General features: G+C 45.4%; 1 protein-coding gene across 5 annotated transcripts in view; it reads right to left on the reverse strand.

The window, feature by feature from the left end:
- Positions 1 to 21113, reverse strand: part of CYRIB (CYFIP related Rac1 interactor B) — a 93294-nt gene that overhangs the window by 66635 nt on the left and 5546 nt on the right. For 2 of the 5 annotated variants that reach the window (XM_080939773.1, XM_080939777.1), the window contains exon 1: positions 4018 to 4367. The exons of 1 other annotated variant lie outside the window; for it this stretch is intronic. The gene's annotated coding sequence lies outside the window, so the exon portion shown is untranslated. Of the gene's footprint in view, positions 1 to 4017; positions 4369 to 21113 lie in introns of those variants that run through there. 2 more of the 5 variants (XM_080939775.1, XM_080939776.1) reach the window with 2 other exon arrangements.

Consider the following 21113-nt stretch of genomic DNA (forward strand, 5'->3'; position numbering starts at 1 on the left):
AATTGATTTTTTTTCACTGTTATACTGATTTGTATTCAGTAACTACTTGGGTAAATTAATAGCCATTCACATACCAACAATTATGCAGCTTCCTCTGTTGTGTGAAGATGAGAGAGAGAGAGAGAGAGAGAGAGAGAGAGAGGGAGGGAGGGAGGGAGGGAGGGAGGGAGGGAGGGAGGGAGGGAGGGAGGAAGGGAGGGAGGGAAGAAGGCAGACAGGAAAGGAAGAAAGGAAGAAGGGAGGGAGGGAGGAAGGAAAGAAGGGAAGAAGGCAGACAGGAAAGAAGGGAAGAAGGCAGACAGAGAAAAGAAGGAAAAAAAGGAAGAAAGAAGGAAAGACAGATTACAATAATGTCACAGTGTTATGAGAAAGACTGGCATTTCCATTTTCTGCTTTAGAAGTTTGTTCAGAGATCTAGTGTCATGTAAACAAGGCTGGCCTTGGATTTGTAATCTTACCACTACCTCTCAAGTGCTAGGACTACAGGTGTGATTTAGTACTCCCGTTTTATAATCTCAGGATCTCCCTATTTCAAATTAGAAATTAACTCGTCTGAAAGCATGCCAATTGATGACTGGAAGAACTGTCCCAGACACTTATCACTCAAGATTTAACATATGCCACATGATGCACTAGGCAAATTACACTAAGTAGAAATTACTGCAGGGGAGAAAAGAATGCAAATGTTCAGAGCTTCACAATAACTACTACTTGTCTTTCCCCAGAGGAGCATGTAAACAGCTACGAAAAAATAATTCTGCATCATGACTTCTAACTAAGGACCCCAAGAGTATATTTTTACAAACCAGTCATACTCATGCATGACTGTATTACTCAGATGTGAAGATATAAGAAGTACATATGTTCTGTGTGTGTATGTTTGTATGTCTATTTATTTATAGAGAGTAAGATAACTTTAAGAATGATTTCCTTGTTTGAAGAGTGTTACAAATGACACTAATTTGCATTCTATTTATTTGCTTGAGTGCAAAGGGGAGGAAGTTGTTACTAGTGAACAAGAATGTATACATTCCAAGAAGACAGAAAAAACGAACATAATCCACCTGGCTAAAAAATTGAGATTTTTTGTCTGAAGAATACTCCCTAAATAGTTAATGTAAAAAAAGACCTCAAACTAATACCTTAAAATAAAAATTTATTTACAGACCATGAGTCAAAATGGCATTTCACTGAACAAGTAGCCAAAGCTCTTTGAGCCTTAGTTTCCTGATGTTGATCAAGAATGAATTAGAAGTTAATTGATGTCTTCCAGGGTTGTCACCAAGTTAATTTAGTGGGTATAAGGCAACATTGAAGCCTAGCAGTTGACTCACATGTCAGACAACCGTATCGCTATTTATCTAACAAGACTTTTAAAATTAAACCATGTCTTAGAATACTTCCTTGGTCTAAAGAAACACTTGTACAAGTGTTAGCTACTGGTAACATATCAGCATGACTAGTCCCAAACTGAGTTACCCCGGCATTGTTGGATTATGCCATCTTTGCTATGTGGAGAAAAAAAAACTTTGAATAAATTAATCTACTTTAGTAAACAGATACAGAACTCCCATAACCAAAACATTTTATGCTAACTCTTAGAAAACAAATGAAATGCATTTAGAAATGCTCTAAACTGGCCTCTGTTCATAATGCTGGCAAGATATATGTATCAAACACCCATTTGAAATAAACAAGTCCAGTCTATAAATTAAAACATAACACAAATGATATGTCTATTCTTCTCTGTCCCCTAAAGATCTCAAAATAATTTAATAACCCAACATAGCAAATTCCAAATACTTGGTATACTTGAGAATCTGCAACTCAAAGCAATCAACACCTTCCTCTAAAATTTTGCCACATAGTTACAACAGTTCAAAACTGCTGTCACACTCTAGGATGCCCAAAATATTAACAATTTATACACTATACACCAGGAAGAAATTGCTAAGCTGTGCTATAAAAGAAAAGGATAACCAAAAATAATAGACAAAATATAAACACTAACACAAGTGTTTTCAAATAATACAGTCTGTTGCTTTCCTTAAACAGGGAAAGAGAAAATTATCGTCTCCAACAACTGAAGCATCAATACTTAAGAGTGATACTCCAGGCTTTTCCCTAAGGGGACTAGGAGTAATATGAAAAAACCACCGCTCTGCACTTCTCCATCAATTACTGTTTACTAAGTAAAGACAAATGATTACTTCAAATGTGAGTCAAACAATCTTGAACATGGCACCATTCCACACACGTTATTTTTAACCTATTTTAAGAAAGCTCAGAGAAATGAACTTTTGAATTCCATTAAATATCACCTATACTATATATCAACTGCCTTGACTCTTTGCTGGGACAACCAAAAGCAGTGTATTAACCAAGTCCCTTTGATCAAATGGTCTCTTTCTTAGAAAAGAAAGGCAGCCACATGACTACTGAAGTTATAAGGTACTTTCTAAATCATCTAGCAGGACCACTCTGAAAAGAAAGAAGGCAGGGGGAATCTTATTGCTGGGGCAGGATGAGATGGCTCAAGCCTGGCTACTTTAGTTCAATCTCTGAATCAACTCCACAGAATCACACAGACTCCTGCACTTCCACAAACAAACACACATCATTTTTTTAAATAGAGAAATCTGTAAAGCAGCTATTCACAGCCTAAAGTGAGCAGGGAGACAAAACAAACTCAATGTGCAAGAACAACAACAGCAACAAAACAACCTAGTTGCTCAGAAAGAGAAAGGTATTAGAAAACGCTGCTGTTGCCATTACAGAGTGGTAATGGCTGCAGTGATATGTGCCATGTGTGCTCTGAAATGAACTGGGTTCACCATAACGGACTATGAAAGTCATAGCGCACAAAGTGCTGTTAGTTCATTTTATAGATGCCGACTAGGCAGTTTCAGTTAAACTTTACAACAGACTATCAAATACGCTCCAACTACGGCCATTCTCATCACTAAGCCTGTTTCCATTATTAAACACAATTAAAGAATTAAAAGGATCTGTTTCTTCTTGGGATATACTAATCTAAAAGTATGTGCGATAAGATGCCAAACACACAAGTGACAAGAATTCCTTTGGTTATAGAAAAGTACATATGGAACATCAGTATACCAAACTGCAAGACTTAAAGAACTTAAAATTGATTGACAGTTCTCATGCATCAGAGTTCAAAGGTGTCAAAGTCAATACTTTCAAGAAAAGGGAGAAAGTGTCAACGAATCAGAATACTTTGCTTTATCCAGAATGGCATTCTGTGGTTCTGCAAGGGTTTGGGCATTCCAGCAGTATTTTGCAAGAGAAGGAGATAAAGGAGTCTAAGTGTTGTCAGAGTCAAGAAAAAGTCCTACTAACAGTACAAACAGGTGATACTGCAAAGCAGGCATGGAATCACAGAAAAGAACCCTTTTTGACTCGTTTTATGCTCGAGAGAAAAAATACGAGGGAGGTGGTGTGGCCCACAGATGCCACGAGGTTATCCACACACCCCGATGGCCACTCTCACGAGACTCTGACAGACATAGATTTGGATAAGTATAGTAAAAAGCACACTAAGACCACACCCTAGGATTGAGCATCTGGACTTTAAATGCAGGGAATTAAAAGTTGGAAGGTCTGGCCTCTTAGGTGAAAGGCGCAGAGATGGGAGCAAAGACACGCAAACCCTCCATTGGCGCAGGGTGTCCCGGCAAAGGGTAGCGTGGTCTCAGGACAGGGGTGAGGGCTCCGGGAGAGCTGGCCCGGAGAGCAGGGGCGCTGGGGCACCGAGGAGCCTGGAAGCCGGAGCGTAGCGGAGCACGGGAGCAGGAAGGCATGCAAGGAAGCAGGGAAGCCGAGAAGCGCCCGGTACCGGGCCGCCGGCTTCAGCACGCGCCGCGGCCCGGGCGGAAGAGCGGACGCTGAGAATGAATGGGCGGAGGCCGGGCCCAGGCAGGGCCGGGAACGCGCAGGGCGGCCGCGCGGCCCGCCGCGGCGCAAGGGGCGTGAGGAGACTACCGGCCGGTCACTCACCCGTCGCGAGCTTCAGCACTCGGCCGCGCTTCTCTCAGCTGCCCGCGGCTCCTCACGGCGCTAGGGGGAGCTCCGGGCCCGGAGCGGGCGGCGGCGGCGGCCGGACCGGGAGCCCCTCCGCACCTGCCCCTCTGGCGGAGCCGCGAAGAGCCAGGCGACAGCGGCGACGGCGGCTTGGAGTGGGGAGGGCAAGAGACCCGGATGTACAGGGTAACGGCGAAGGGGGAGGGGGAGTGCCAGGAAGTGAGGGCGCCGCGGACCTGTCCGGCCGTGCGCATGCGCCGCGCGACCGCTGCGCAAGGTAAAGCCTAGACCGTCCTCTCCGCCCTCTTCTCCCACCCCTCGGGAAAGGGGCGTGGCGCGGCCGGAGACAGGTGGTCCGGCGCACCCACGAAATCGGGGGGCGCGGCCACGCTGCACGAGACCACGCCCTCCCTTAAAGGGGCAGCACCTTCGCAGGAGGTTGCGAGGGTCTTAACTGTTGTAGTGAACAATTACAGGTCAACAAGCTCAGAAAGAGACCAAGGCTCTGAACTAAATCCAGGGAGACGATGCTTTCCAGCATCCCGCACCTGAGGAGGCCTGGCACTTGGCAGCAAGCTTTTCCCCCTCGGGCCTGGTACTGAGCCTCGCGCTTCCAGAGGAGGCTCTGGCACCAGGCAGGCTCCCCAGGGCCTAAGGAGAAGCACTGTTATCGCCTGTGATGCTATCACAAGACGCCCTTGGGAGGTGTTAAATGATCAGTCTGGGAACAGAAATGAGACTCCACTTGATAACGTGGCTTGCCACGCACAGTCTTTTTAGATAAATCAGACCCTTGTTCTGGGGTCGACTTGGCAGAAACGTCGAGTGGGCTGCGATTCTGATATGATGTAGGGCTACGACACTTAATTACTTCTCTTCTGTACACACAAAGGGTCTCATCTACTAGCTCATTAGAATTCTGCTGTAAAACTCAGAGCATTAGCACTGAAATTTAAACGATTAACACAATTACCTCTCCCATGACTATATTTAGTTTGCTGAGCACAGCACTAAGATGGAAGTAAAGGGTTCTGAGCATTTTGGGGTTAAGGCCCCAAATGAAGTATGGACTTTATTTTTTCTCCCTAGAAGGATGCATATATAAACACAAATCTCCATACGACTTCTGACTCGTGAACTTAGGGACAGTTGGTAACCCTAATCATAAAAGCCTACCCTTTACTCCCCAGCAATGATCGTTTGAGAGCCACTGGCCTTGATAAATGTAGCCAGTTAATCTGGTGTCTTCTACTGTGGTAAGCCTTTGTCTTAGCCCGACTGCCTCTTCAATTTTATAAAGACAATATGGTATGGAATACAGTCAGGGGAGCCGGGGGGTGGGGTGACATACATTAAGGGCAAGAATCCTACATCTCAGATCTTTATACTTCAGGAGACTTCGGAAACCACACTATATCAGGTTTTCATCATTTTTTACTAAAATGAATAATAGAACTATCCTCACCATCCAATAAGGCTTGGTCCATTTTCCTGACATACACTGGCATTCATTAGCCCATGAATATAACACCATGTATCTGACTGGTCCCTCAGATATCAGTTCAAAGCAACCACACAGCAACTGCCAAAATCTCTCCCATGAACTTCCAGATCAGCTAGAACATCTCCAGCCATAACCATTAGGAGCGCATCACGGCAGCTGTCAGCTTCTTGTCTGAGGAGCCTCAAATTTCACACTGCAATCTCCATCCCCCAGCCTTAATACTATCTGTGGGAATGAAAAGTGGACATTGGCCTAAAGTGCTTATACTCCAGAAAGAGTTGGCTAATTACCAAGAACAATCGAACAAGTTCCTCTGAGAGCACAGACTGCTCCTTTCAGAGCAGCTTCCCTTCATCAGCCCTGGACCCTCTTGCGGACATAGTGAGAAACAAGCAACCTTCTCCATTGCCCACGGGCAGAAAGGTGGCTCAGGAAACAAGCCCCCTCCAGGAAGGGCTAAATGTATTCTTCCACAGCTCTTTCTCCGTCCTTCTGCCTAACCACGATCACATTTCATTCAGCTGAGGCCAAAGGTTTAGAAGTTTTAGATTACAAAAGCAAGCAGAAGGACCCCAAGAAGGCGTCTGCGAAAGAGAACCGGCCAGTCAGAGACACTGCAGCCATGGGAGCTACCTCAGATCTCTGGGGTCCACAGTACTTCCAGGTGCCAGGCATCGTCCTCACCCTTTGACTTGCGTTTCCTCCTCTGCTTTTCACAGACATCCCATCTGGTACTGTTTTCATGTCCGCTTTGTAAATGAGGAATGCGGGGTTCAGTGTGTGACAGTTCCAGGATCCGAACACAATCTGTCTGCTTCTCCCCGTACACCACACTGCCTACCTTCTCAAGCTTCAGAAGATCCCACTGCTTTCTTTGAATGCTGTTTTCTTTTACGTTTTTATAATTCAATCCATTTTAAAGCAGGAAGATGGTGACAGAGCTAGAGTTGCTCAGCAGTTAACACTCTGTTAACTGTTCTTACAGAGGATATGCATGTTCGTGTGTGCGCATGCTTGTTAATGTGTGTGTGCTTGTGTGTATCAGTTTCCATCACCCACATCAGGCCACTCACAACTGTCTGATGCTCTCAGGCCTTCACAGGAATCTGCATACACATGGTGACACATATGTATATGTACACACACAAATGAAAACAAATCTTTATAATGTTAAGATAAACTGTTCTGTTCAATCAACATTTTGACCTATCCCCTCTGTTATATCTCAGGAATCATGGGAGGGTCTGAGGTAGAGAACACATGGTCCCTTTTCGAGGTCTCTGGAGGTTTCTGAGAGAGTAGGAGCTTTGTAATGGTAACAGAGGATGTTGTAACGTATGTCGTAAGAACGAGCCAACTCTGCTTGGAACAACTCTGAAGGTTTCACTAAAGCCAGGACCTTTGGAGTTGGTCCGTAGAACTGAAAAAAGGACAAGTAAGGGGTGCAGTGAGGGAGCAAGAGAAGTCTAGGAGACAACTGGGGTAGGAGAGAAGGATAAGGAGAAGCCAAAGCCATGGCAAATCTTAACACAGTGACAGGAAAAGAGATACTTGTAGCCAAGGGAGAAACAGAATCTGATATGTTTCCTATCAAGACCACTTGGAACACGATGTCCAAATGGGCCCACTGTGAGAGACAATAGAGGCCAGGAGGCCAGCTGAGAGGCTCCGGAGGGGTCCAAGTTGACAACGGCCTGGAACTAGGGGGTTGCTTAGTTGTAGAACACTTGGCTGGCATGTTCAAGGTCCTGTAGATATAAATGCTAAAATTAAGATATGTAGTCATGTATTTCCCTGGTTTATGACTGACTGAAACTGGGGTCAAAGGAAACAGGAACTGTAGGGACACTTACAGAGAGTTCTTAGCTGAGGACACTAAGTAGATGGTCAGGTCCCAGTTACCTTTCCCTGGTTTTCACACCTCTTCTCCAATCTTTCCCCATTCAGGCACACACTGCTTTAACTGTTATCTTGAGATGAGCATGTTTCCCAAGCCTTTCTCTTTTCCCCACAGATGCAATTAGCTTTAACAGCTATAGAGTATTTCACCGCGCAGCAATAGCTCAGTTCCCTTCCATTGCTGCCTGTCTGTATCCAACATGCCAGCTGACCCTAGTCCTGCTCACAATGGAGATTTTTGCAAGGGTGGAGTGAAGCCAGGAGAAAGAGCCTTTAGGTAAAAGGTTTTGAAAAAGTGTGGCCTCAGGGTCAGCAAACTACAACATTCTCTAGGGAGAGGAGGCTTATGCAACTCAATTACATGTAGACACTGCACAACTCTGGGGGGAAAACTTACTGATGTGTAATTCTCTCCCAGAAGCTGCTGTTAAATGCCCTCATCACTTCAAGTTATTCATTCATTCATTCATTCATCATCCTCCCCGCCCCCACATGTGCATTCTCGGGAAGCACAGGGTAGTAACAGAGCCAAAGCCACTATAAAACTCTGGATTGTGTAGCAATACCTGCTCCAGGACTTACATCATCTCAACCTCCTCCAGTGTCAGTTTCTCCAGCATCAGCCTCCCTTCCTTCCTGACAACTTCCTGATTCTTGCCACTGCACCCTGTATTCCCAGGCAAGCCCATAGAGCAAGGAAGCACATACCAAAGTGCAGAGCCGGAGCGAACTAGTGAACTAGGACCATTCATTCAATGTCTCTAACCTCCCGTTTCCTACCTGGCCTGGGGACAGGAATCTACCTACTTTCAGGAATGGCATGGAGCTCTCAGAAATACTATATAGGAAGACACTTTCTGAACCCAAAGAGTTGTCCTTATTAACTGCTGTGGCAGCCATCTTGGCTTTTGTTCCACTTTTTGAGGATGAAATACGACCACATAAGTTCCCTGGATTATATTTGCTGGGTCAAAGACTCTAAAGACGTTTATTGACTTTAAGCTACATTACCCAGTTTCCTTAAAACCCACAAGACAGCACACTCACGATGTATAACACTTTTGCACACTCACGATGTATAACACTTTTGCACACTCACGATGTGTAACAGCTTTGCACACTCACGATGTGTAAGCACAAAGAGAGCAGTTGTGTTCTACTTCCCACCTGTCTGACATCCAGGGATGGGGCTCATTGTCCCACAAGGAACTGTTGTGCAGCACTGGCTAACAGCAGAACCAAAGCCACCTCAAAATTCTGGATGCAGCTAGGTCAGATTCAAAACCTGCTCTATAATTTGTCCCTTCCTCTTCCCAGGATAAGGCCAGAGGCTCCTTCCAACCATCTCCTCCACAGCCAGAGCTGCCAAGCAAAGACTCCACAGTCCTCTAGTGGACGAGCAGCCAATGAATATTTGATGGGAGCCAACAGTGAGACCTGGGATAGGAAGACACTTTATCAAACCCAAGACCTTCCCACTATTAAACAAAACATTAACTAGGAGTTGTTGAAGGTCCTTTTTACAGCCCTCTTACTGAACTATATCAAGGAAAAAGGACCCCACTCTCCTGCATCAGCTGTGACATCTCAGAACTGCACATCCACCTTTTCTTCCCATGGCTGAGTCTCAGCTCTTGGCTGCAAAGTCCTTCCTAAAGATGAACCTCTACTTTCCTTCACTTGCTCTCAGAGCATTTAACTTTCACAAACTGTCATTTTTAATGCTTCTTAGCTTAAAAAGAAGAGGAGGAGAAGGAGGAGGAACAGGAAGAGGAAGAGGAAGTGGGTTCTACCACACTGGTGTGACCAGGAGCACTGTACTGCTATAATACCCAACTGCTAGAAGACTCCCCAAAAATATAAGGTGTGAGTAATCAGAGGGCCGGGCAGTAACTGAGCTGCTGTGGACCTCTATACCATTTTTTTTTTCACTCTGTGAGTAATATGTTGACTGGAGCAAAAATTTGAAAATACATATGAGCAAAAAGAAAAATATATAAATACGCATGATCCAACCACCCACAACATATGGATACCCTTCCAAATGCTATTATGTATCTATATAACGATAGTGTATTTTGGTAAGAATGGCTCATATCTGAATACTAATCTGCTGTGTTCTACCTCACACAGCTTAGCTGTCCCTCCTCAACAAACACACACCACCGTTAGAGACTATATAACAGTTACCATACAGACACAGCATGAAATATGTAACTAGTTGAGTCTGAGGTAAGGTGAAAAAATGGCTTTCGTCAATGTCACAGAAAGCAAAAGGCCTTATCAGTGCACCCACCTTCTGACGGGCTTCCCATGGGCTCCCCACTTTCTCCCCGTGTGTGTATTGCTTCAGTGCTGTATTTCCACACAGCGGTACTCCCTGCCGCCCATTCACCACCTGGAGCTATCAGCAGCCCATCAACCAAAGAAGTAAACAGTTTGTAACTGGAATAGCTGAAATTTGAGGGGACGGTGGCTCAGAGTTCAGCATAAGAATCTGCTGCTGAGACAGGTGACAGGAATGGCAAGCATGTTCTGTGCCAAGATTTTAATTGGAAAACGAAGGAAAGATCTTCTGGGCTGGGGTCTCACACTGAATAAAAAGGAGATGCTGCAAGTGGACCAGCAGTGTCCTCTGCTCCCTGACTGGCCATGTCAGGCTTCGGGTGCCAGGAGATCCTCACCACAGCGTCTCAGCCTGAGCCAGGACAGACCCTTCCTCCTCAGCCAGGAATTTGATCAAAGTCAGGAAACATAACTAAGAAGGGCGGTTTCTGACGTTCCTGTGGTCATGCTCAGACTTGGAAGGTTGTTGACAGAGGCTCCGAGTCAGTCTGGGCTCGGCCAGGCAGGAATGCTTCGCTCACCTGAAAAGAGGGTGACACTTGCTGCCAGAGACACAGCACATTACCTGGCAAGTGGAAGAACTCAGTGTTTGATTCTACTCAGGTGATGCTGGTGTCACATGCTTCACTGCAGCATTATTTACAGAAACAAAAATAAAAGGGAAATAGCACAATAGGGTTCTAAGCGAAGCTTTAGAATGAATAAAAACTATCTTAGCTACCAGGTCTTGAGCACGGCATTTCTTTTCCTTGAATCTGTTTGCTCATCTCTGAGTAAAGGGTTTGTCCTTGGTGACTCACACATTCTCGGTGCATTCATGGTCCTGACATTCCAATACACTACCTGACAGCAAGAATCATATATGGTTACTAAGTACACAGTAACAGGAGAAGATACTTTGTAATTCTTCTTCGACATACTGTTTTCTCCACATGTTGCTAGCTCCTGAGAAAGCACAGCATATCTACTGTCTCTCCATGAACTAAACCTACATCTATAAGGCCTGCTTTGTTCTGGTTTGTCCCCTAAAACAATGCCTGACACATAGTAGGAGTCCATTTGCTGATTTAAAATTTCTGAGAGGCTAGAGAGGCAGCGCAGTGGTTAAGGACAACTCACTTGTCTTGCAGAGCACCCCGGTTAAGTTCTCATCACCCACATAGAGGACTTCAACTGTCCATAGCTTCGGTTTCAAAGGACCTACCACCTCCTCCTGGCCTCTGCAGCACATATGTAGTATATATACATACATGCAGGCAAAACATTCACACATAAAATTTTCCACTTTTAAAAAAAGTTTTATGGTTATTAGGAGGTGGGAACTAAGGTGCCTGCCTAGCATTCATGAAGCCTCGGTTTCAATCCCTAACACCTCATAAACTGGGCATGGTGATACATGCTAATCTAATCCTAGCACTCTGGAGGCTGAGACAGGAGTATCAGAAGTTTAAGGTCATCCCTAGCTATAATCAACTGAGTTCAAGGCCAACCTGAACTGAGACCCTAACTCAAACAAAAAACAAAATGTATGGCAATTATGTGAAAAGAATAAATAAAGTGGAAAATCGTGTATATCATAAGATGCCATCTGTGTACACAGTATGTGGAGAAACTACGGTTGGAAAGACCAGAGAAGTTAAAATCCTACCATCACAGGGTAGGAGTAGGGAGGAATCCTTAGTGTCTAGAAAGGTCTATTGTTCAAAGGATGGCAACTGAATGGGAAGGCTGTAGGCAGGACAAACACAGACACAGCCACTGGAACGGGAGAGCTGGAAGGAAGCACTGAAGAGACCAGCGGCACAGAAGCCTGGCGACTGGAAACGGGATCACAGGGAAAAGAGAAAAGTAGGTAATACGACACCACTGAAGAAGAGCAAACTTACCTGAAAGTTTTAATTACAATTTAGTGCCTATTAAACCATTCCCAGGTGCACACCCCCCATTAACGATGCACAAACATGCACTTGGGACTGTCACATGGCACTGCTCTGACTTGAGTCCCACGGACAGAAGCTCACGAACAAGCTGAAGATATTCCATGTCACACACTGCTGGGGGGCACCCAGAGTTACATGAAGAGCCTTCCCTTACAGGGATCAAAGATGGAGCCACCATCCTACCCTGGTACAGTGCTTTACAACCGACTAATAATAAAGACGCAACACCCTGTAAACTTAAGAAGTGGGGACTGTTCCCTCGGCTTCAAGAAGTCACAGGAGTAAGATGTCCCAAGAAGGCCTCATTTTAAGTTTCTCAAGACACAGTCATGCTTTTTGTGCCCCCTTCACTGCCTTCAGCACCTCCAGTCCCCACCTGCCTGCCTGAGCTCTCTGCCATGTCCAGCAATTACGATGTTGAGAGAACCAGGTCAGAGTCCTTACTGTGTGTATTCTCAAAAGCCTGGTTGCTTGTTGATAGCCTTCTGTTACTGACATGGTATAATGGTTTCTTGAACACTAGGAGCTTCCTGTAGGCAAAGGCCATTCCATCTTGCTAACCCAGTACTCCTGAGCCAGCACTGACTCTGGTATAATCCCTGACACAGAGCATGTACCTGGCACACAGCTGCAGCCATAGTCGGGGGCATATGTGGCCAACAGCGCTGACTTACTCCAGTCTGGGGGCTAATGTCACTCCAGCCCTAAAAGCAAGAGCCCGTTTAGGCATCACAGAGGAATGAGTGGAATAGCACTCACAAGTAGCCTAAATGAGTCACTAGTTATAGACACTGGTATATGAAATCCCTAACTTTAAACAACAGGATAACTCAGACATGAGCTAAAAGTGTAAATGAACGTAGCTTCTCACAGTTACATTTTTCAAGTTAGAGATACTGCATTCGGAGGGGAGGAATATCAATATGGTCTAAGTCACAAACTGGTTTAGCAAGCTCCTTCTCTAAAACCCTGGTACACGGTTCATGTTAGAGCACAGACACCAAGAGACTGCATCCCTTTCTCAGCTGCAAAGGAGAACAGCGCCTTTAACTTAAGCCCTACGCTTGCCTTGACCCATGAATTCAGAGAAAATTCTATCCATTTCTATGCTTACCATTTTCAGGTAGCAGGTCATGTTTTGTGTGTGTGCCTATGTCTTAGTTTCCTTTCCTATTGCTGTGATAAAATGTGCTGACAAACTTGGGGGTAAAAGGGTTTATCTCAGCTCGTGGTTCCAGGTTACCCTCCATCAAGCAGGGAAGCCAAAACAGCAGGAAACTGCAGGCAATGTTCACATTACATCCACAGGCAAGAGCAGAGCATACTCTTGTGCATGCATGCCTGTACTAAGCTTGCTTTTTCCACTGTAACAAAATTCAGGATCCCCTGCCTAGGGAATGGTGCCACTCACAGTGGGTGGGTTTTAAGCCAACTTGACCTAAACAATCTAGAGACACTTCACTGAGACTCACCAGGTTAAAAATTTTAGAATGTATCAAGCTGATAAAACTAACCACCTCAGTCTACTGGGTTTCCATTGAACTCCCTAATTTTTGAAGGCGAGAACTTTAAAAGTCATCTTTAATATTTTACATTTTAAAAAACTGAGAGCCCAAGGTGTCAAGAAACTGATTATGAGGAGCACAATCCAAACCACCCACCCCACCAGACCTGAGATCTAGGCCACATAGCTCACAGAGGCTCCTGTCTATACTGCCAGAGAACAACTGAGTTCATGGTCAAAGCTCCGTCTGACTCCCTGAGGCATGAACAAGAGTCCTGTTTTGTTTTCTGATAATTACTAATAAACAATGTGCATCCCCTGCTTTGGTATCTGGTGTCATTTTTTGGAGGGAGGCGTCCCAGTTCTCCCCCTCTCCCCGAGCACCTTCCCTGGTGCTCTCCCATCAGTCCACACAACTCTTACATCCAGAGTGCAGTCAGAACTCTGTGCACGCTGGATAAGCACGGCTCCTTTCTTCACTTGATGGTAACCCACAGACCTGTTTATGCCTCTCCATCCTTCTGGGAGGCATTCGACACACTAGCAACAGTATGAGGTTTACAGAGCGCCAAGACATGCACTGCACTGAGAAAAGTGCGCAAAAGCACAAGACAGTGTTTTATTAATTGATTTCATCTGGTTTTTAAAGACATGCACAGCGGTTTTCACGGAAGAATCAACCGGACTAGATTAATAGCCTGGTTTACTGTGCTCTTTTCTCCTCCCAAGCCACAAGTCAAAATAAACTCACATCAAATGCACAACTCTGCAAACTATGGTCCTGAATATTGACTCCTCAGTCCACTGTGGTTATTAAAAGGACGGCTGTATCCACCAGGATGCGGACAGGTTATGCTGTGGTAACAACAACAGAAACCTCAATCTCAGACGCAGGACGACCGCAGTGGTCTCTCAGGGAGAATGAGACAAGCAGAGCAGCCTCTTCTGTAGCCTTTACCTGCCCATCAGTCAACTCCCCAGACATCAGCATGGCGGCCCCTCCTCTCTTCTCCAGCCTCACACAGAGAATACGGAGAGGACTAGTGGGAACATCTGTAAAAACTCAGCAGATGGCCTGGCCTAGAGATGTCAGTCATTACCATTGTCACTGTCACAATCCCCACTCCATAGAGAAAAAAACCCAGACCATAATCATGGTATAGTCACACCACACTGCTGTAGAGCCTTCTGCAACTAGAATCAGCTAAAGAGCTTCAAAACTGCTGACTTCTGCTGGGGAGATGGCTCAGTCACTAAAGTGCTTGCCGTAAAAACGTGAGGACCGTAGGTCGATCCTTAGCACCAACATTAAAAAGATATTCGGTGTGGTGTACGTGCTTGTAATCTCAGCAACAGTCAGAGACAGACAGATCCCTATGGCTCAACCTGCCAGCCTAGCTTAATTAGCAAATTCCAAGCCAGGTAAGAGACCCTTGCCTTAAAAATCAGGGAGGACAACGTCTAAAGATTGATCTCCACAGGTATGCACACACAGACACACGCACGCACGCACGCACGCACGCACGCAGAGAGAGAGAGAGAGAGAATATGCTCATTCCCAAAGTCTGTACATTAAACCTGCCAGTATGTTGTCTTCATCTTTGAATTTAAAAAGCTCTGCATTAAAGTCTGTAATAGAAGGCCACAGAGGCAGCAACATTTCTACCCACATACATATACACACGTACACATACAACTTGGTGTCTCCCAGGTGACATCAACCCTGGTCTCTAGGAGCTGTGGTTGTAACAGAGTAAAGCCAGGTTCTGCTGTGGGGAAGCAATCTGAATCCCACACCTAATCACAGCTGTAGGCAAGCACAAGATAAGGCAAAGCCTGGGATTGGGCAGTGAAAAGGATTGGGCAGGCACAGAATTTTTGAGAGGCAGGAGAGTTAGGAGAAGAAAGAAGAAACCAAGACGGAGGAAGAGAAGGCAACCCAGATCTGTGTAGCTTTAAATAGCTACAGTTAGCTATAAATACCTTATAAGGGATGGATTATTACTGGACAATTTATCTTATCTAGATGGGGAGTTTATATCAATATCAGTTGGCTCTGAGTTTATTTCGTGGATATTTTGTGGGGTGAGAATTTACTGATATAAATCTGATTGATAAATTTCAAGCCTATAGAGTTTTGATTTTACTGGGTTACTGGGAATTGTGACTCTAACCACAGGGGGTGGATGCTGGAAATGTGAGCAGAGTCCACAGCAAGAGAACCGAGAGACAGGTGGCCACTGCAGTGCTAGCCATGGAGGCCGGGAGACCGCTGAGGACAGAGTAGCTGCAGCAGTGTGGTGCTCGGTGACCTCTTTACAGTACAGTACAGTAATATTTACCACTACAGACAGCCATCACGGTCAGTCTCTAGCTAGGGTCAACAAGTCTCAACAACCTTGTTGAAGGATAAAATGTCTAACCACAGGCATTTCTCATGCCCTGTTTTACTTTACACCTTTTCTAGGTTCCGCTGAGCCATTCCGCCATGTTCAAGGTCATCAGAATTGGAAAATCACACAGATGAGAGAGGATGGGAGTAAATCCAGGGAGACCAACCAATGGCTGTTTATTAAGAACAGAGGCTGCGCTTTGAACTTCTATGTCCATGATCCAGAACAGTAACAGAGAACATAATGGAAGCACAGGTAAAGCACCATTCCGTAATAATCCGAAAGTGGGAAAACAGTCACAAGAACTCAAGGGGGGGGGTGACAGCATCTAAGTTACTGTTGGAGTTTGTGTCAACTTAGCACCAACTCCAACATACCTGACCAAAAGGAATCTCAGCTAAGAAGTTGCCTTATTCAGACTGGCCTATGCCAGAGGTTTTCAACCTATGCATCGTGACCCCTCTGGGGTCTAACGAGCTTTCCATGGGGGTTGCATATTCATCAGATATTACAATTCAGAACAGTAGCAAAATTACAGTTATAAAGTAGCAACAGAAACAATATGGTTGAGAACCACTGGCCTATGGTATGTCTATAACAGATTCCCTTAACTGTAGTCAGTGTAGGAAGGCCTGGTCCACAAAGAGCCATCCACCGGCAGGAGAGCCTGGGCTGTATTAAGAAAGTAAGACAGGAAAAGTAAGCCAGTAAGCAAGGTTCTTCCATGGTCTCTTCAGTGCCTACCTGCCTTGGCTTTCCTTGCTTACAGACTGGAACCAGTAGGCCAGACAAACAAACCCTTTCCTCCCCCAACTGCTCTAGCTCGTCACAAGAGAAATTAAACTGGTAGTCACCGCCTACCATTTGGGTCTCCACTTCTGTTTCATTTCTCTTGAGATAAATGTGTTTGCTGGGGTAGGAGAGTTGAGGGGCCCCTAAACAGGCAGGTGCCCTTTCACCTGGCCACGAGGTTCCGGGCACCGCGTGCTCGCTCTGCACAGAGCACAGCATGCCTGTATCCTGCTCCAGCACAAAATGATTTCAACAAATCAGCTTCCTGCGCTGTGAGATGTTGTCTCTGCAGTATCTGGAGAAACCCAGAAAACCCAGCCTGTTTGCCTTTGCTTTGGCAGTTTAATTTAGGCTCCCACTAGCTTTATGTAAACTCTTTGCCAACATGAAAAGACATTCTGCATTGTTGGAGGCGCAGTTTACTTGGGCCCAAGGGAAGGAGGCATTGTATAGATTACATAATGGTTACTCTATTACTTAAGAAAACAAATAGCAGCCTCAGGCAAAGAAGTTAAAAGAAGAGAAAACCCATTTTTGTAAAAGCATCTAAGGCTGTATCTTCTGAATCACTGTGAGTCCACAATGGCTCTGCTTTTCTTGGGGGCTCACTCAATTATCTGTTACTTCCCGGAACCTGGGAAATGAGTTTCCTCCCATCCACAGTTGCTTAACAAAAAAGGCAGACAGGATTCTCCTACTAAAAGCTGAAATAAAAAGTAGTAACTATGCCCAAGGCCCTGCTTACTGTGAAGAGTCATTAGAAACCTCTTTTTAGGGCCTCTATTAAGATTCTATTTTCTCTACAAACTATCCCAAAAGGGAAATAGAGTGGAATCCAGTCCAGACACATCTGGCTGGCTTCCAAGTGCCTGAAGTCCAGCAGTGTCCTGAGCTCCCTACAATGGTTTCCTCACCTGTAAAATGGAAATAATTGCCCATTGGATTCGAGTCACTATGATAATGTGCAAAATGCTTTCAAAACAAACAAAGCAGGCCACCAGTGTGGACTTGTCAGGAGAATTTGCCGTGAGAAAAGGGGGAGCCTCCGTGGCGCATCTCATCTGGAAATTGTCACTGCCACCCACTGTCTTCAATTCAAAGGTGGGTCCTGAACAGTCTAAGACAATGCTGTCCCCTCTGCTCTGCATGGTGATTGGGCTGAGAAGTGGATCCAAGTCCTGAGAGGACCCAGCCAGAGAGACGAGTGACAATTCTGTTCAAGGACTCTGCAGAGAGATGGTACCTCTTTCATCCCAAGATGCTGTAAAGGGCAGGAAGCTGAGAATGAAGCCAGGAGATAGATGTGCAGAGCCCAAAGCATTGCCAAGAAAGCAAGCCAGGGCTCTGATGAAAATGTGCCTGGAGCCCATTCAGCTTCCTGCTCTGTCAATCACTTCACTGCGATGACCCCTTTGAACTGGGCGTCGTCAGTGGCAGCTCAGCACACCCCACCTGATGATCCAACCTGAATGACTCACTAAAAGGAGGGGCAGAGATGTAAGCGCATTTCCGTTGATTTAACTCAGATTCAGGTTCTCTCTGAGAACACAAACAGGTCTTGGTCACCCTAAAACTTGGTCTTACAGCTTTTTTTGTACAGAGACCCTAAAACAAGTTTATTTCTTTCCAGTAAATGGATGGAAAGAAAGAATCAAACCACCTGGAGTTTGAGAAGCATTTAAGGTCTCAGGGATTTTTGAAAAGAAGGCCCAGGTGTAGGGGACCATACAGGCCTGGGATGAAGCTGTAGGTACAGCCAAGGTCCCCGTCCCCTGTTCTGCACAGTGGGGTAATTATACTGGGCTCCTTAAAGTTGAACAAACCATGTCAAAAAACAGGAGAGGCCTACCACAGAGTGTGTATTTCCCTCTTTTTGCAGTTGACCTTGTTGACCATGTCGCCACTCTGAGACTCAGAAAGAAAGCAGGGTCATCATATGTGTACAGTGGTGGGCTTTATAGCTCCAGGAAAGTGGGAAGAGGGAAGGCATGCCTCAAGCTTCCCATTCCACCATACACACCCATTCCTGTCAGGAGCAGCAACCCACAAGAGTATGTACATTAAACAAGGTCTCCCAGCTTTCCGAATGTATAGATCAGGAGTCCCAGGCTAATCAGTGTGACAGTCACAAGTTCCTAGAGGTTTAGCTAACCAGAAAGGATGTGGAACTCAGGGAAACTGAAAGTCTAGGGAAACGAGGGTTCCTAGTATTTGACCGAGTCTCTAAATGAGTGGACAATACAGAAGGCAAGGAGACCAAGATTCTACGATTAGATCCTGAGGAAAACCTGATGGACCTGGGCAGTCTTCCAGGCAGACAGCAGCCAAGCCAAAGACCTAGGAAGCAAAGGAGTTTGTGAGTCTGTCAGAAGACACAACTCTGACCTCGCTACAAAGTCTTTCTCTGACAAAAACAAATTCCTAGGATAAAACAAGACCCAGGTAAGATGGTGTACACCTGGAATCCCAGCACAAGAAGCTAAGGCAGGAGGACTTACACACACACACACACACACACACACACAAACACACACACACACACACACACACAGGTCAGAGAACAACTTGCAGAACTTGGTTCTCTCCTTCTACATCTGGATCCCAGGGATTGAACTCAGGCCATCAGGCCTGACACCAAGTACCTTTAACCACTAAGTAACCAAGTCAGCAAAATTGATTTCCTAATAAAAATTAAAGTGAGGTGAGAACGAAGTGTCTACCCAGCACATAGGACACAGAAGAGGGACCCAACTGTTGCTCCTGCCTGTCAATGCCCTGCATACACCTAGAAGCAGCCATCACATATCTGTCTGTCTCATGTCTCTTGTTAAATATTTCAGTTAATTTAATGGCTGGATTTCAAAGCAGTATCCCTCTTCTTTACAAAGCGCCATCTGTTAAACCCACGGCAAGTTCCGTACAACCACCCCACACTATCGGTCTCCTCTGCTCATTCCTCCGTTCATTCACCCAGCCCGTACACACGAACTCAAAACCTACCCATCATTCAGAAAACAGTTCCCAGACTGCTTCAGGGGAGGAGCCCTTCTCCCTATTCTCTGCCCCTGTGTCCCAAGAGGTATTCAGAGACCAGCCCACCTTATGCAATGGGCGGGCATTGGTCCAGAATGCTGAATCAGATTGCAGAGTACACTTAGGAGCAGAGACTGTTTAGGTCATGTGCATGTTAACCAGAGGGACAGTAAGATCAATTCTGTGACTTCCAGCTGGATTATTAGGAAGGTGACCTTTCTAAACCTGTTGGAACCACTAACTGCTAAATGATACACCAATCTGGAAAAGAAATGGGTTTCATCCATGGATAAAAAACTGTGTCCAGACTCAGCAAGACTTTAGGCTTCGGATTCTTTATGCCTTAAATTCTATCTTTAAACTTTTCACGTAAAGAAACAATCAAATCTCCTTTCTACAGAGGCCAGATCAAGCTGGAGTTGTTAGGAGATGTAAAGAATCTGAACAAGAGAGGTCTGAGTTCCTTCGAGCACAGGAAGAGGGTGGACCCACATCACTTTTCTGGAAGTGGCCACCCTTTCTTTCCTACAGCTGTGCAAAGTTAGTAAGATTCCAACTGAGTCAAATTCTCCACAGTGCAACACAAGCCTGAGGGGTAACAGGGAAGGGTCTCCCAGGGCAAGGGTAGTTAAGCCTGCTCTCCATCTCCACTCAGTGAAGACAGAATGATTGTCTCAGGGAGTCAGATATCACCACTGATTCACACCCACCTTCCAGTAAACTAAAACCTCCCATAACAGCTTGAGGCGTAGGCAATCATCTGCCAAGAGCTTAATGGAACCCTGAGCCCCCAGAACTGAAAACTGCATAGCCAAATGAACTATCACTGGGAACCTGTGACAGAGGGTGTGCTACCCTTAATGGCATCTCCACCATAAGCTGAAGTTGCCGTCCCCATCTCCGGACTCTAGGCTGGCTGCCATCCTTGTCTTCTCACCTATTTGGGTTTCTGTTCACCAATCGCAGACAGTGTCATAAAGGTTTAAGATGAATAGGCCACTTAGGGAACTTATTTCTAAACTAACCAAGGAGCGCCAAGAAGACAAACCTCTGGTTCTATAAAACAGCTCATGAGTTCCACCGCAGCAACAGCAATGATGAAATATCCTCTGGGAACATTTATTTTGCTAAGAAAGGCCATAAATGTTCTTTGTCAGTGAACAGAAGTCAGTGTCTTTGGGGCCTTTGATGATACATCCTGGACAAGCAGTGGGTGGATCAAATAAGTCCAAAAATGGATGACACAGTGGGACAAATTCTCACCTTTGTTGCTTGCTAAACACATCAGGAATTCATTTGTTCCAGAAACAGAGTTTCCAGAGCAAATAGACTACAAGTTGAGACAATTAATAATGACAAAATACCTTCAAGTAACCCAGGGAGTAGAGAGCACCAGAGATTAGCAGCAGGTGGCAGGGAAGCTTGAGACACCTCTGATCCCCCTAGATGGCTAAGCAGTGCCTGTTTATAAAACCCCTCTAAATAATGCCACCAAACTCATCTACTGCATGCTAGGAGTTGATACAAGTCTGTCTGTCTCTCTCTCTCTCTCTCTCTCTCTCTCTCTCTCTCACACACACACACACACACACACACACACGTCTTGAAAATGAGATTCACAGATATTTATCACCTATTTACGGATCCCTTGAAAATCCAGG

The sequence above is a fragment of the Micromys minutus genome (genome assembly GCF_963924665.1).
Source record: "Micromys minutus genome assembly, chromosome: 27".
In the NCBI taxonomy this organism is placed as follows: Eukaryota; Metazoa; Chordata; class Mammalia; order Rodentia; family Muridae; genus Micromys; species Micromys minutus.